We start from the raw sequence: 14,601 nt of genomic DNA on the forward strand, positions 1-14,601 counted from the left end.
TAGTCAATTCTCAAGAATTAATTATTTAGCTTAATCTAGACAAAATCATAAAGAGCCGTTTGATTTTAAAAAAAATAAGAATATAAAATAAAAAATGCTTAGAAAATAAGAATTAAAATAACTGAAGATAAAAATAATTAAAACGAGACAACCAAAACACACGTAGGTACCGAACAAATCATGTAACATGTAGTTGATTCAGGATTCAAATTTAATCTTAATTCACGGGAATTCTCCTAATTTGTTCAAAGGACTATTTCTATAACAATCAAACCTACTCAAATATTGACGGATTATTCTTTCGTAATTCTAATCAAATTTGAATGCATTAAATATTTGTGAAAATTCAGTTTACACCCAAACCGCACACTGAAATCGAATTCTATTTCTAGTCAGTTTTACCATGTATTAATTATCAAAATGATCGAAATCAATACCTCCTCTGTCAACTTGGAATCGATTAACATGCAAGCAACTATTCACAAGACAAATATAATATCTGACAATCAATAAAATAAAATCAAGTCTGAAAATTCCCAAATAAACAAATCAAGTTTTCTACATGAATTTGTTCGGCCCAATCACGCCGTCTTGGTTGAAAATAAACTACTCAATAATTGAAACTAGAATTAAACAAGAATTAAAAGAAAAAGAAAAGAGAAAGTGCATAAATCTCTGCTCTTCTCCAGTCACCTTGCTCTGATTTGGCGTCCAAAAATACCTGATGAATCCCCTGGTGTGCGTCTTTTACCTCCTATTTATATGTTCTAAAAAGACCAAGAAAGAAAGTCCGAAAAATAAGAGATTTTAATTCTGAAAATTATAATTTTTTCCTAATCACGACGTCTCGCTCGAGCGAGAACAACCTCTCGCTCGAGCGAGAGACTCTCTGTTTCGAAGATCCTGATTTTCGTCTCACTCGCTCGAGCGAGAACAACCTCTCGCTCGAGCGAGCATGTTTCTGCCCGGAGAAATAATTTACAGCACTGACATCATGCGCGATTGCGCTTCTTCATCTCCCAACAGCGCAACTTAAACGCTAAACTCTTCTCCTCCAGCGCGATTGCGCTTCTTTCATGATCTTTAGCGCATCACCATGCGCTGTTCACATCCTCCATTGCGTGTTTGCGCCTCTTGTTGTGCTAAACTCTTGTGCAAACGCGCTACAACTTCACTTATCAGCGCATGCTTTAACCTGCTCCGTGCGGCGATTTTGAAAAATTCATATCTTAAGTTCTAGCCGTCGGATCGAGCTAAAATTTAAACATAAGCTTTAAAACATCTTAAACTTCATTCTGATTGGTGGAGATTGGATTTGATCTCTTTAAAATTAAATATGAATTTTTGACCAAAGCTGCTCCGTAATTTTACTCTTCAAAAATCTATTTTCCTACAAAATTAACCGGGAGAGTGAAATACACACACATGTACTAAAACACATAAAAACAATATGAATGCACACAAAAATATATATAAAAATATCACAAACTAATGCATACAAAATGCACTTATCAACACCCTCATACTTAACTCTTGCTCGCCCTCGAGCAAGACATGCAAAAACAACATGCAAACAAAAACATAAGTGATGACGAATCATGAATGTGCACAGCCTCCGAGAAGTTCAATCACAAAACAAAATCACACATGCTCTCAACTTTTCATAATACACCATCGGTTTAACATGAACGTGTGTGTGTGAACTGTCATTCCAGTTTCATAAAACTTAGACAGAATTCATCTCAAAACTGCTTAGCGACCTATGAAAAATCAGTGCAAGTTTCACTCTTCAAGTGTCCATTCCTTCCAACGACCTCCAGACTAAACCCACCTCCCTTGAGATAATGAATTACACACCTCCGGATTTTTCACCCGATATTGATTTTGCCCCAATAATTACCCGCTGACTTAGCTATAACTGGGTAGGATACGAAAAATCATTCTATTTTTTCTTTCTAATCCTCTCGTCTATAGCCCGGATGGAGCATCAATCCCATTTAATCCGCATACTTAGCCTTAAATTTAGTCTTTTATAGGATTTTAATCCTTTCAAGGCCCGGATGGAATTGAATTTTTTTTTTCTAGGTGCGCCCAAGATCATAAGTGTAAACTAGAGTCTCATCAAAATTCATAGAACACAATCAAGATCCACAAACCACATACTACCGTGCAATGGTCAAACAGACAGAAACTTCATCAAATCTTTCGTTACAGTCCACTGGTCTAACACAAGTTCTTATAAATATTTAAGGTTCAACCTATAGTTTCTCATGTCAAGTCAAGAGCAAATTTTTTTCAAAAATCTATTTTTTCAAATAAACTTCATCATCATTGGCCATTATGACTCATCATACTCATAACAATGCAAACAACAACAAAAACAAACTAAATGCAAACAAATAAACTTCATCATCATTGGCTATTATGACTCATCCTACTCATAATAATGCAAACAACAACAAAAACAAACTAAATGCAAACAAACACAAAACATGACAGATGCAACACAAACATAACAAACAATGCAATATACTAGTCTACCCCCTCATACTTATCCAAAGCATTGACCTCAATGCTTCAGAACAATGAACAGAATGCATAACAAACACACAAATGCAAAGACGAAAAAAAACACAATGAGAACAAAAATAACACTCCCCTGGTTTTCGATTCATCATCTTCCTTCTTGACAGTATCAGCTGGGATGACAATAGCGACTGGGTATAGTGGCAGGCATGGCAAACTGGCATAGGAAAGAAACAAAAATTCAAATCAAAAGAAACATAAACAAAAGTAAAATAAAGAGCAAGGAAAAGAACATTGGGTTGCCTCCCAGTCAGCGCTAAGTTTATAGTCTACAGCCCGACTATGCAGAAGCAACCATCAAAGAGCGGCTGCCGCCCATAGTAAGAATCATACGACTCTACGTATAGGTCTTGATTTTCTTCACCCTCAAGCTTGGCGTGATATATACTTTGTAAGCTCGTCGGTCCAACAACACTCGGTCTGAAATTTTTCTTTTGGAAGGAGACACCAAATCTTGGCTGAAGGTCATAGAGGATGGAATATGCTGGAGTTAGCGTCAATGGCAAGAAAGAATCTTCTAACGGTGTACAAGGAACGACCATTGATGATGTCAAATCTTTCTCCTTGTATGTTTCTTCCTCCTCCACTATAACTTTTGGCTCCTCGTCACATGACGATTCTTGAAGAAATAGTTCTTCTTGCTTTGGCTCAATTACTTCATTCTCTTGGCAGATCTCAAAAATTGGTTCTCTAAGAAGCGTAATCTATTCATCCAAAAGACTCACAGACTTGATGCGGCTTTTGAAGAACTGGTTTGTCTTTTCCTGCCTTTTCACAAAATTCTCCAACTGAGCCATATGATCCTCAAAATACCCTACACACTCTTCTTGATGCTCCGGTGGTTGGTTCGCAAAATTTATGGAGTTGAATTCTGGAGGATATTTGTGACTCCAACCTTGCAATGAAGAATCACAATGCCAATGGTAGTCGAAATTCGTCATATCATTTAACAAGTGCATAACACTATCTTCATCTCTTCTAAACAATTGACTGCCAGTGGCCAAAGCTCCAGAATCTACCCAACTTCTTGTAATCTCATCCAAACCATCATAAAAAATTTTAGAGAGGGTGTAAGTCGAAAACTGATGGCATTGAAATCTGTTCGCCAAATCATTGAATCTCCCCCAAGCAGCATAGAAAGGCTCCAAGTATTGCTGGCCAAATCTTGTGAACACCTGTCGATGGTCCATCTCCAAGTACCTCACAATAAAGAAAAAAATAAAATAAAAATTAAGAAATAAACAAATGCAGAAGAAAAAAAAAATTGTCTAGTCTCAAACAAATAATCTATCCTAATATTAACCAAACAGTCTCCGGCAACGGCGCCAAAAACTTGACCGACTAAATCGGTGTGATATAAATCTACTGGCAAGCGTACCAGGTCAAGTAATAGTAAAGTGGACTGAGAGTCCAAGTATCGATCTCACAGGGACTGTAGTCAATTCTCAAGAATTAATTATTTAGCTTAATCTAGACAAAATTATAAAGAGCCGTTTGATTTTAAAAAAATAAGAATATAAAATAAAAACTGCTTATGAAATAAGAATTAAAATAACTGAAGATAAAAATAATTAAAACGAGACAACCAAGACACACGTAGGTACCGAACAAATCATGTAACATGTAGTTGATTCAGGATTCAGATTTAATCTTAATTCACGGGAATCCTCCTAATTTGTTCAAAGGACTATTTCTAGAACAATCAAACCTACTCAAATATTGACGTATTAATCTTTCGTAATTCTAATCAAATTTGAATGCATTAAATATTTGTGAAAATTCAGTTTACACCCAAACCGCACACTGAAACCGAATTCTATTTCTAGTCAGTTTTACCATGTGTTAATTATCAAAGTGATCGAAATCAATATCTCCTTTGTCAACTTGGAATCGATTAGCATGCAAGCATACAGTTGATCAGACTATTCACAAGACAAATATAAATCTGACAATCAATAAAATAAAATCAAGTCTGAAAATTCCCAAATAAACAAATCAAGTTTTCTACATGAATTTGTTCGGCCCAATTACGGCGTCTTGGTTGAAAATAAACTACTCAATAATTGAAACTAGAATTAAACAAGAATTAAAAGAAAAAGAAAAGAGAAAGTGCAGAAATCTCTTCTCTTCTCCTCTCCAGCCGCCTTGCTCTGGTTGTGCGTCCAAAAATACCTGATGAATCCCCTGGTGTGCGCCTTTTACCTACTATTTATATGTTCTAAAAAGCCCAAGAAAGAAAGCCCGAAAAATAAGAGATTTTAATTCTGAAAATTATAATTTTTTCCCGATCCCGACGTCTCGCTCGAGCGATAACAACCTCTAGCTCGAGCGAGAAACTCTCTGTTTCGAAGATCCTGATTTCCATCTCACTCGCTCGAGCAAGAACAACCTCTCGCTCGAGCAAGCATGTTTCTGCCCGGAGAAATAATTCACAGCACAGACATCATGCGCGATTGCGCTTCTTCATCTCCCAACAGCGCAACTTAAGCGCTAAACTCTTCTCCTCCAGCGCGATTGCCCTTCTTTCATGCTCTTTAGCGCATCACCATGCGCTGTTCACATCCTCCATTACGCGTTTGCGCCTCTTGTTGTGCTAAACTCTTGTGCAAACGCGCTACAACTTCACTTATCAGCGCATGCTTCAACCTGCTCCGTGCGATGATTTTGAAAAATTTATATCTTAAGTTCTAGCCGTCGGATCGAGTTGAAATTTGGACAGAAGCTTTAAAACATCTTGAACTTCATTCTGATCAGTGGAGATCGGATTTTTATCTTTTTAAATTAAATATGAATTTTTGACCAAAGCTGCTCCGTAATTTTACTCTTCAAAAATCTATTTTCCTACCAAAACAACCGGGAGAGTGAAATACACACACATGTACTAAAACACATAAAAACACATAAAAACAATATGAATGCACACAAAAATATATATAAAAATATCACAAACTAATGCATATAAAATGCACTTATCAGATATACATAATTATTTAATTATGATTATCATTATATGCATCACATGATTATCATAAATTTTTATTCAACACATACTCGATTTTTTTTTATCTCCAACGGTCACAAACGGTAACAAAACGGCTAGTTTTTTTCTTATAAATATGTTCACTCAAACTCATTTTCAGTCACACCAAAATTCATTCTTTCTCTCAAATTAATTTCTTCTCGATTTTTTGAAGATGAAGATGATGGCATTTATAAGGCTATTTTTCATAACGGCTATGATCATCATGCTCACGAGTCTTGTACTCACATGCGATTATCCACCGTGCAATTTTTTTCTATTTTTAAAAATACTTGTACCCATCGTTTATCCATTATTTTGTATTGTCATATTAATGAAAATTAACTAATAAAATGTATTGTTATTTTTCTAGTACCACCATGTGAAATTTGGCAAAGATTGAATTCGTTGCGCTCGATATCACTGGAAATAATTACATGACATGGACTCTCGATGTAGAGATGCATCATGAATCATTGGGTCTAAGTGATACCATCAAAGAAAATAATACATCATCCTCACAAGAAAAGACAAAGTCTATGATTTTCTTACGTAGACATCTTGATGAATGATTGAAATGTGAGTATCTCACAGAAAAAGACTCAATGATTTTATGAAAAGAGCTGAAAGAAAGTTTTGAGCATTAAGAGAAGTTGTACTCCCGATCGCTCGTGATGAATGAAATACGTTGAGATTCCAAGACTTTAAAAAAGTCAGTGATTACAATTCTGCGATGTATCGAATAGTATCGCAATTAAAATTTTGTGGGCATGTTGTTTCTAACATGGAAATGCTTGAAAAAACATTTTCCACTTTCCACACATCGAATATAACTCTACAACAACAGTATATAGTGCGTGGATTTTCAAGATATTCTGAACTCATCGCATGTCTTCTTGTAGCGGAAAAGAACAACAAATTGCTAGTGAGAAATCATCAATCCCGACCCACTGGATCAACGACATTTCCAGAAGCAAATGTCGTAATTAAAAATGAAAACCAAAATTAAAGGCATAGACCAGATTTTGGTCGTGGACGAAGTCGAGGACGTGGGCGTGGGCGTGGACGTGAACGTGGACGTAAAAATGATCGCGATAGTGGTCGTGGCCGTGGATATGAAAATAATCGAGATAGTTACTTCAATAACTCATCTCAAAAGAACGTCACAAACCACCCACCAAAAAGGCAGTATGAAAATACGAGTGAAAATGAAAATCACTTAAAAAGATGTGAGAGTGTTTGTTATAGATGTCTCCAGGACATTGGTCACATATTTGTCGAACCCCTGAGCACCTATGTAAGTTCTACAAAAAATCGACAAAGGGGAAAGGAAAAGAGACCAATTTTGTAGAAAACAGTAACCATTTAAGTGGTTCAACTCATTTTGATGCTGCTGATTTTTCAAATGATTTTGAAGATATTGATTAATATATTGGTGGAAATATAATGTAACATACTGTATTTTTCATATATTATTGTATTATAAAACATGTTATATTTTTCATATAATGTCATTAATTTTCTTTATTGCATATTTTCTTTTGAAGTTTAAAATGAAAAACGATATGAGTAAAGCTAAACAAGAAAATAATCCCATGGAAGTTTGCATACCCGATAGTGGTACAACGCACACTATTCTCCGAGATAAAAGATATTTCTTGAAATTAAAACCAACAAAAACAATGGTGAATACAATATCAGGTCCTGTAGACTTGATTGAAGGTTGTGAAAAAGCACATTTTTTTGTTACCTAATGGTACAATTTTTTTTTATATAAATGATGCTTTATATTCACCAGAATCAAAAAGAAATTTGTTGAGTTTTAATGACATATATTCTCATGGGTATGATACTGAGACGATAACTGATGGAAATCATAAATATATGTGTCTTACCACATATAAATCAGGAAATAAATATGTGGTTGAAAAATTATCAATGCTCCCTACTGAATTGCATTATACACATATAAGGCCAATCGAATCAAATATGGTGGTTAATAGTTCTTTAATATTAACCAATTGGCATGATCGATTGGGACATCCTGGTTCAATAATGATGCGAAGAATTATTGAAAATACACATGGTCATCCATTGAAAGACTAGAAGATCTTTTAGAATAATAAGTTTCAATGTAAAACATGTTCTCTTGGAAAACTTGTTGGGATCGGTTCAGAGGGTAGAGGGGGGGTGAATACACTCTGAAACTTTTCTTCTTTTTCTTCAAAATGATCAAGCGAGGTTTAGTTCACTTAATCGATTTCCTCAACTTCTAAAACGTTTTGAACAACTTAAATAGTGCGGAAATAGTTCAGAGGTTTTAGTGATGCAAAGTTTATAATGCAATGTATGAGCAGGAAGTAAGATAAAAGGCAGTAAAGACTAAGGCACGATTTTATGGAAGTTCGAAGGCTTAATCCTTCTACGTCTCCCCTTCTTCCACTTAGGAAGGAATTCACTAGAAGACTTTGGTTATTACAACGTCTTGTAATACACCCACTTCAGACTTAGGACTTATCCAATGCCTAATCCGAAACTCCTAGATTTACACAGATAAGATTCTCAGTTCTTATCAGACTGGTGGAAGCTTTCAGAGCAGCTTCAAGTCTCTTCAACACTGAGTATAGTTGAGTTGAGCTTCTCAAACTGCAGAGCGGTCGAGAGGCTTGGAAACCCTAGGATGATCCTTGACGATCAGATATGTGAACTGTAGGCAATGGTTTATTTGAGCAGCAAAATGAATGATCTTGTAAGTGTGCTCAAGTATATCAGATCAGGACTTCTGATATTATTCAAGTGATTGAGTTGATTGAGATTTTTCTGAATTGCTTGTTTCTCACCGTTGTCACTTGTTGATTCTTGAGCAATCTTCCCTTTATATAGGTCAATCATCAACGTCTTTATTTTGAACGTTCTGATGCTGCATTGAATGCACATTTAATGCTCATAAATGCATTGATGATTCTGCATGAAGATCGTACACTGCAGACAACTTCCAGGGTCCAAAACTGGAATAAACGGTCGAATGCTTTATCTGTAGTCATTCTGCGTTTTTGCCATTTTGGTGCAACCTGTTGTCTCGATTGCAGGAGTCAACAAATCTTCTGATACGCCGGTTCTGCTTTTAATAAAAGATCTTTGCAAGGAACATCTTGTCACAGGTACTGGTCTCGAGATATCTAGATAGGCAGTTGGTATTCTACCGGTAGAGATATTTGTCCTCTACTGGTTTGAATAACCAGTCGATAGGCTTGAGACTTCAACCGGTCGAGAGACATAGGCGGTTGACAAGCTTCCGGTAGATAGATTTATCCTTGTGTCTTCAGCCGGTCGAGAGCAGGGGCGGTTGACAAGCTTTCGGTAGAAGTTGTAGTAGATTCCTGAAATACGATGGTTGGCAGCACATTCCTATACAATGAGTTGTTGTTTGTTATCACCAAAATATCGGATTCAACAAAACTTATTATAAGACCATCACCAGCTAAAATCCAAACAGAATCACCCATATTTCTTGAACGTATTCAGGGTGATATTTGTGGGCCAATTCATCCACCATGTGGACCATTTCGATATTTTATGGTATTGATCGATGCCTCTAGCAGATGGTCACGTGTATGCTTATTGTCAACTCGGAATGTGGCATTTGCAAGATTAATGGCTCAAATAATAAAATTGCAGAATCAATTTCCCGATTATACAATCAAAAAAATAAGACTTGATAATGCTGGAGAATTTACTTCCCAAACTTTCAATGACTATTGTATGTCAATGAGAATTACTGTTGAATATCATGTTGCTCATATTCATACACAGAATGGATTAGTTGAATAATTGATTAAACGTCTACAACTGATTGCTGGACCAATGATTATGAGAACAAAGCTCCCTATTTCTATATGGGGACATGCAATTTTACATGTTGCGGAATTAATTCGCATCATACCAAGTGCATATCATAAATTCTCCCCATTGCAACTTGCATTTGGTAAAGAACCAAATATTTCTCATCTGAGAATTTTTGGATGTATGGTGTATGTGCCTATTGCACCACCTCAACGATAAAAATGGGTCCTCAAAGAAAAATTGGTATTTATATCGGTTATGACAGCACATCAATCATTCGATATCTTGAGCCTCAGACAGGCGATGTGTTTACAGCACGTTTTGCTGATTGTCATTTTAATGAAGAAATCTTCCCAATGTTAGGGGAAGAAAAGAAACACATCGAAAAAGAAATCACATGGTAAGTACCATCATTGTTACATTTGGATCCAAGGACCAAACAATGTAAGAAAGATGTACAACAAATTGTGCACTTGCAAAGAATTGCAAATCAAATGCCAGATGCATTTGCAGACACAAAAAGAGGTAACAAAATCATATATACATGTTGTAAATGCCCCTGCTCGAATTGAAATTCCAAATAAACAAATCGAACACACTCATGATGTCATAAAACGTTTGAAGCGTGGAAAGCCAGTCAGTTCCAAGGATAAAAATATATCCTCGAAAAAGTAAGGCATAGAGAAACACGATGATCATAAAATATAAAATGGTGTTCCAGAATAAACACCTGATGATGAAAAAGTTTTGTCAGAACCACAAACTGACGAGAATCGTGAAATGTCTATCAATTATATTAATACTGGTAAAATATGGAACCGAAAAGACATAGAAGATATTGATGAGATATTTTTTTATAATGTGGCTTGTGACATCATAAATGAAAATGAGGATCATGAACCAAAATCTTTTGGTGAATGTAAAACTTGTCATGATTGGGCCAAATGGAAAGATGACATCGAGGTTGAATTGGATTCGCTAAATAAACGTAATGTTTTTGGACCTATAGTCCTCACACCTGAAGGTGTAAAACCTATTGGATACAAATGGGTTTTTATTCGAAAGCGAAATGAGAAAAATGAAATAGTCAGATATAAAGCTAGACTTGTTGCACAAGGTTTTTCTCAAAGGCCTGGAATTGATTATGAAGAAACGTATTCTCTTGTTATGGATGCAATTACGTTTCGATATTTGATTAGTTTGGCAGTATCTGAAAATTTAGAAATGTGTCTTATGGATGTTGTTACAGCTTACTTATACGGATCACTTGATAGTGATATATACATGAAAATCCCTGAAGGATTTAAGATGTCTGAAGCACAAAGTTCAAAACACAGAGAATTTTATTCTGTAAAATTGCAAAGATCATTATATGGGTTGAAGCAATCCGGCCGAATGTGGTATAACCGGCTAAGTGAGCACTTGATGAAAATGAGATATGTAAATGATTCAATATGCCCTTGTGTTTTCATCAAGAAAACAACATCCGGATGTGTAATTATTGTTGTATATGTTGATGATTTATACATCATTGGAACGAATAAAGAAATTCAAGAAGTTATGATGTACTTGAAGGAAGAATTTGAAATGAAAGGATCTTGAAAAAACCAAGTACTGTCTGGGTTTGCAAATCGAACAAAAATAATGTGGAATTTTTGTTCACCAGAAAAAGCATATAGAAAAGATCCTTAAACGTTTTAATATGGATAAATCAAATCCATTAAGTACTCCAATGGTTGTAAGATCATTAAACATAGAAAAGGATTCATTCCGTCCATGTGAAGATAATGAAGTTATTCTTGGTCCAGAAGTACCATATCTAAGTGTCATTGGTGCTCTTACGTATCTTGCAAATTTCACTAGACCTGATATATCTTTTGCTGTAAATTTATTGACAAGATTCAGTTCATATCCAACAATGAGGCACTGGAACGAAATTAAACATATATTCTGTTATCTACGAGGAACGAAAGATTTGAGACTTTTGTACTCAAAAGACACCAATCAAAGTATCATTGGTTATGCTGATGCTGGATATTTATCTGATCCACATAAGACACGTTCCCAAACCAGATATGTATTTACTCGTGGAGGCACCGCAATTTCTTGGCGTTCACAGAAACAAACATTCGTAACAACTTCATCAAATCACGCTGAGATTATTGCGCTACATGAAGCAAGCCGTGAATGTGTTTGGCTAAAATCAATGACACAACATATCCAAATTTCTTGTGGATTATCGGGAGACAAGAAGCCTGTGATGCTGTATGAAGATAATGCTGCATGTATTGCTCAAATGAAAGAAGAATACATCAAAAGTGACAGAACCAAACATATCCCCCCTAAGTTCTTTGCCTACACTCAAGAACTTGAGAAGAACAAAAATATTGATATCTGTTACATTCAATCAAGTGAGAACTCATCAGATCTCTTCACAAAGGGACTTCCTACGATAATATTCAGAAATCATATATATAACATGTGAAGCCACGTTTTTGTCATAGGCAGGAATTGTAACAGCCACATTGAGTATGCAGATTAATGTTGCATGTATCAGCCAAGGATTGCAACAGCTAGAAACCAAGAGGTTGTAACAGCTGAAATAATGAGGAATCATGGCTGTTAATGAACATTATTGGTCATGAATGAGGAGACCCTTCACCTGTTGATTTTTTTCCTATAAATAGTGGCAGAAACCCCAAGGAAATCACACAAAATTCGAGCACCACCACTCCACATTTCGGGTTTCAGCTCTGTCATTCGAAGCAGCATAATTCTTGCAGACTTTTGTCCAATTATTGAGCAGAATTTCTGTCAAGGTTGGAGCAGAAACTCTATCCAAATTCGAGCATACTTCTTGTTCTAGTTTCAAGCAATCATCTACAGCAAGGCTAAGCCAAGAAGCTGACCGAGGTTGATCTAAGAAGCAGTGCCAAAGTTGATCAGGGAACCGCATTTTTTGTCCAGAACCGAGCAACTCAAACTTCTGCACGATTTGTTATAAATCGAATACTGTAAGAGGGCTTATACCTATATATGTTTTAAAAACGTTCATGATCTTGTTTGTGAAAGTTCAATCGTACATCTCTTGTTTCATATGTCTTTGAATTATGTACAAGTTATTCCATGAAACTCCTTGTTATGCACTGTTAGAAATCGACTTAAGAAGTGGTAAAGAATTCTGAAAACATGATAAGATATTATATGGCCCTGATGCGGTGGGTTATAATAACCGTTTATGGCCTCGCCCCCTTAGAGGAGTAAAAATTAGGGACTGATCAGTAGCCATGATTAACGAGATAAATAACAGTGCTATGTCTAAGTTTATGTTCCATTCATGATATGTATTGATGCTCAGTTTCAAGTTTTGCCTTGTCTTGATTTATGTTGCGACATGTGTTGGAACATGCTCCCTTTGAACTCCTATATATATGTATATTCAACTTTTGCATGTACGATTGGCCCCCTCTTGCTGAGTGTTTCCCAAAACACTCATTTCCCTTACTTCCCTTCCCAGATACCGAAGAGCAATTGGATGATGATGAGCAACACACTTTCTGGAGTTGGTGATCAAGTCTAGAATGATGAAAATGCTAGCAGTCTTACTAGTTTTATTATCTTTTATATTTCGTTTCCGCTACTGTTATGTTTTGATATTGTAAAGACGTTTATGGATTTGTAAAAGACTGGTTGAAGGCTATTTTTACACTACAAGGCTTGTTGTTTTACGATTTAAAATTGTTAACAACGCCGATGCTACGTTCCGATCTCGGGGCGTGACATTTTTGTGGTATCAAAGCCGCCAGGTTCATAATCCGGGTGGGAATACCTTAGAAATTTTTTTGCAGTTTCTCACAGTAGGCCAAAGGGCCAATGTAGTCCCCTCCGAAACGATCTCATGAACCAAAGTCACCACAAAATTACATTTTGTCGTGATGTAACTCGGATTTTGGCCGAATTCCTTCGTTTAGGCCTCCGAAATCGCGTTTTTGCCGTTTTAGGAAAGATTTAGAATGCTTATAACTTTTTATAAAAAACTCGAAATCCAATTCCGTCGATTGTGTCGTGATCCTCACAATCGATACTGTCAGCTCAATTAAAAATCTCAAAATTTTCCATTTTTGGAAAATTTTTCCGAAAAGTCCCGTTTCGTCTGTAATTATTGCAAACTGTTCATGTATTGTGTAATTGCTGAATTCTGATATATTTTTTTTGTTCTAAGCCCTGCCTTTCCATTTGTTTTCTTTCAAGAAATGGCGCCCAGTTTTCCTCGTACTCGTGCCCATTCCATCTTTCGCATGAAGCAACTGGTTATTGATAACCAGAAGCATAAGATTACTCGACTTTGCGCTAAGGTAGTTCTTGCTAGACGTGAGCAGCGTGAATGGGAGAAGAGGGCCAACCAGTACTTCTATGAGTTAGAGCAAGTGAGGGGGGACAACATATATCTTCGTGATGACATGGACCTTAACCATTTTCGTGAAGAACCTCTGCGCAACCAAGTGATTAAGTCTGAAGAAGAGCATAACAAAACGAAAGGAAAAATGGAGGCAGCTGAGATAGAACATAAGCAGTCGAAAGACAGATTGGGGACAGCACAGGACACCATAACAGAGCTGTCTGGTGTTGTTAGCCACTTGTCTAAACAAGTGGAACATGAGAAGCAGTTGAGGCAGCAGTCCTGCGCAGAACATGGGCAGCGTCGTCAACAGATGCGAGATCGCATCCAACAGCTGGAAGCTCAAGTCCAGCAATTGCAGGGTACAGTGGCAAACTTGAATAATCATAATGCCATTCTACTCCAGGCCATGAATCAACTGCAAGAAGAGGATTCCGAGGAGGAACCTGAGGTGGATCCGGAGGAAGATCCGGAAGAGATTGAGGTTGAGGAGGTGGCCGCCGATGTTCTGGGGGATGGAGAAGTTATAGACTTAGATTAGTATGGATGCATTAGTTTTTATTCAGCTATGTTTTCTTGTCACTTATTTCCAAATCAGTTGTTGCTTTCAATTCCAAAACTATCAGTTGTTATTCGGTTGTTATTCTGAAATTCAATGAATGGTCTTTTGTTTACCTATGTGTTCAACTTGTTAAGTTATTTTTCTAATCCATAAATCTATCAGAATCTTAGAAACTTTTACGTATGTAGGACA

This window comes from Henckelia pumila, chromosome 3 (genome assembly GCF_033568475.1).
Source record: "Henckelia pumila isolate YLH828 chromosome 3, ASM3356847v2, whole genome shotgun sequence".
Lineage (NCBI taxonomy): Eukaryota > Viridiplantae > Streptophyta > Magnoliopsida > Lamiales > Gesneriaceae > Henckelia > Henckelia pumila.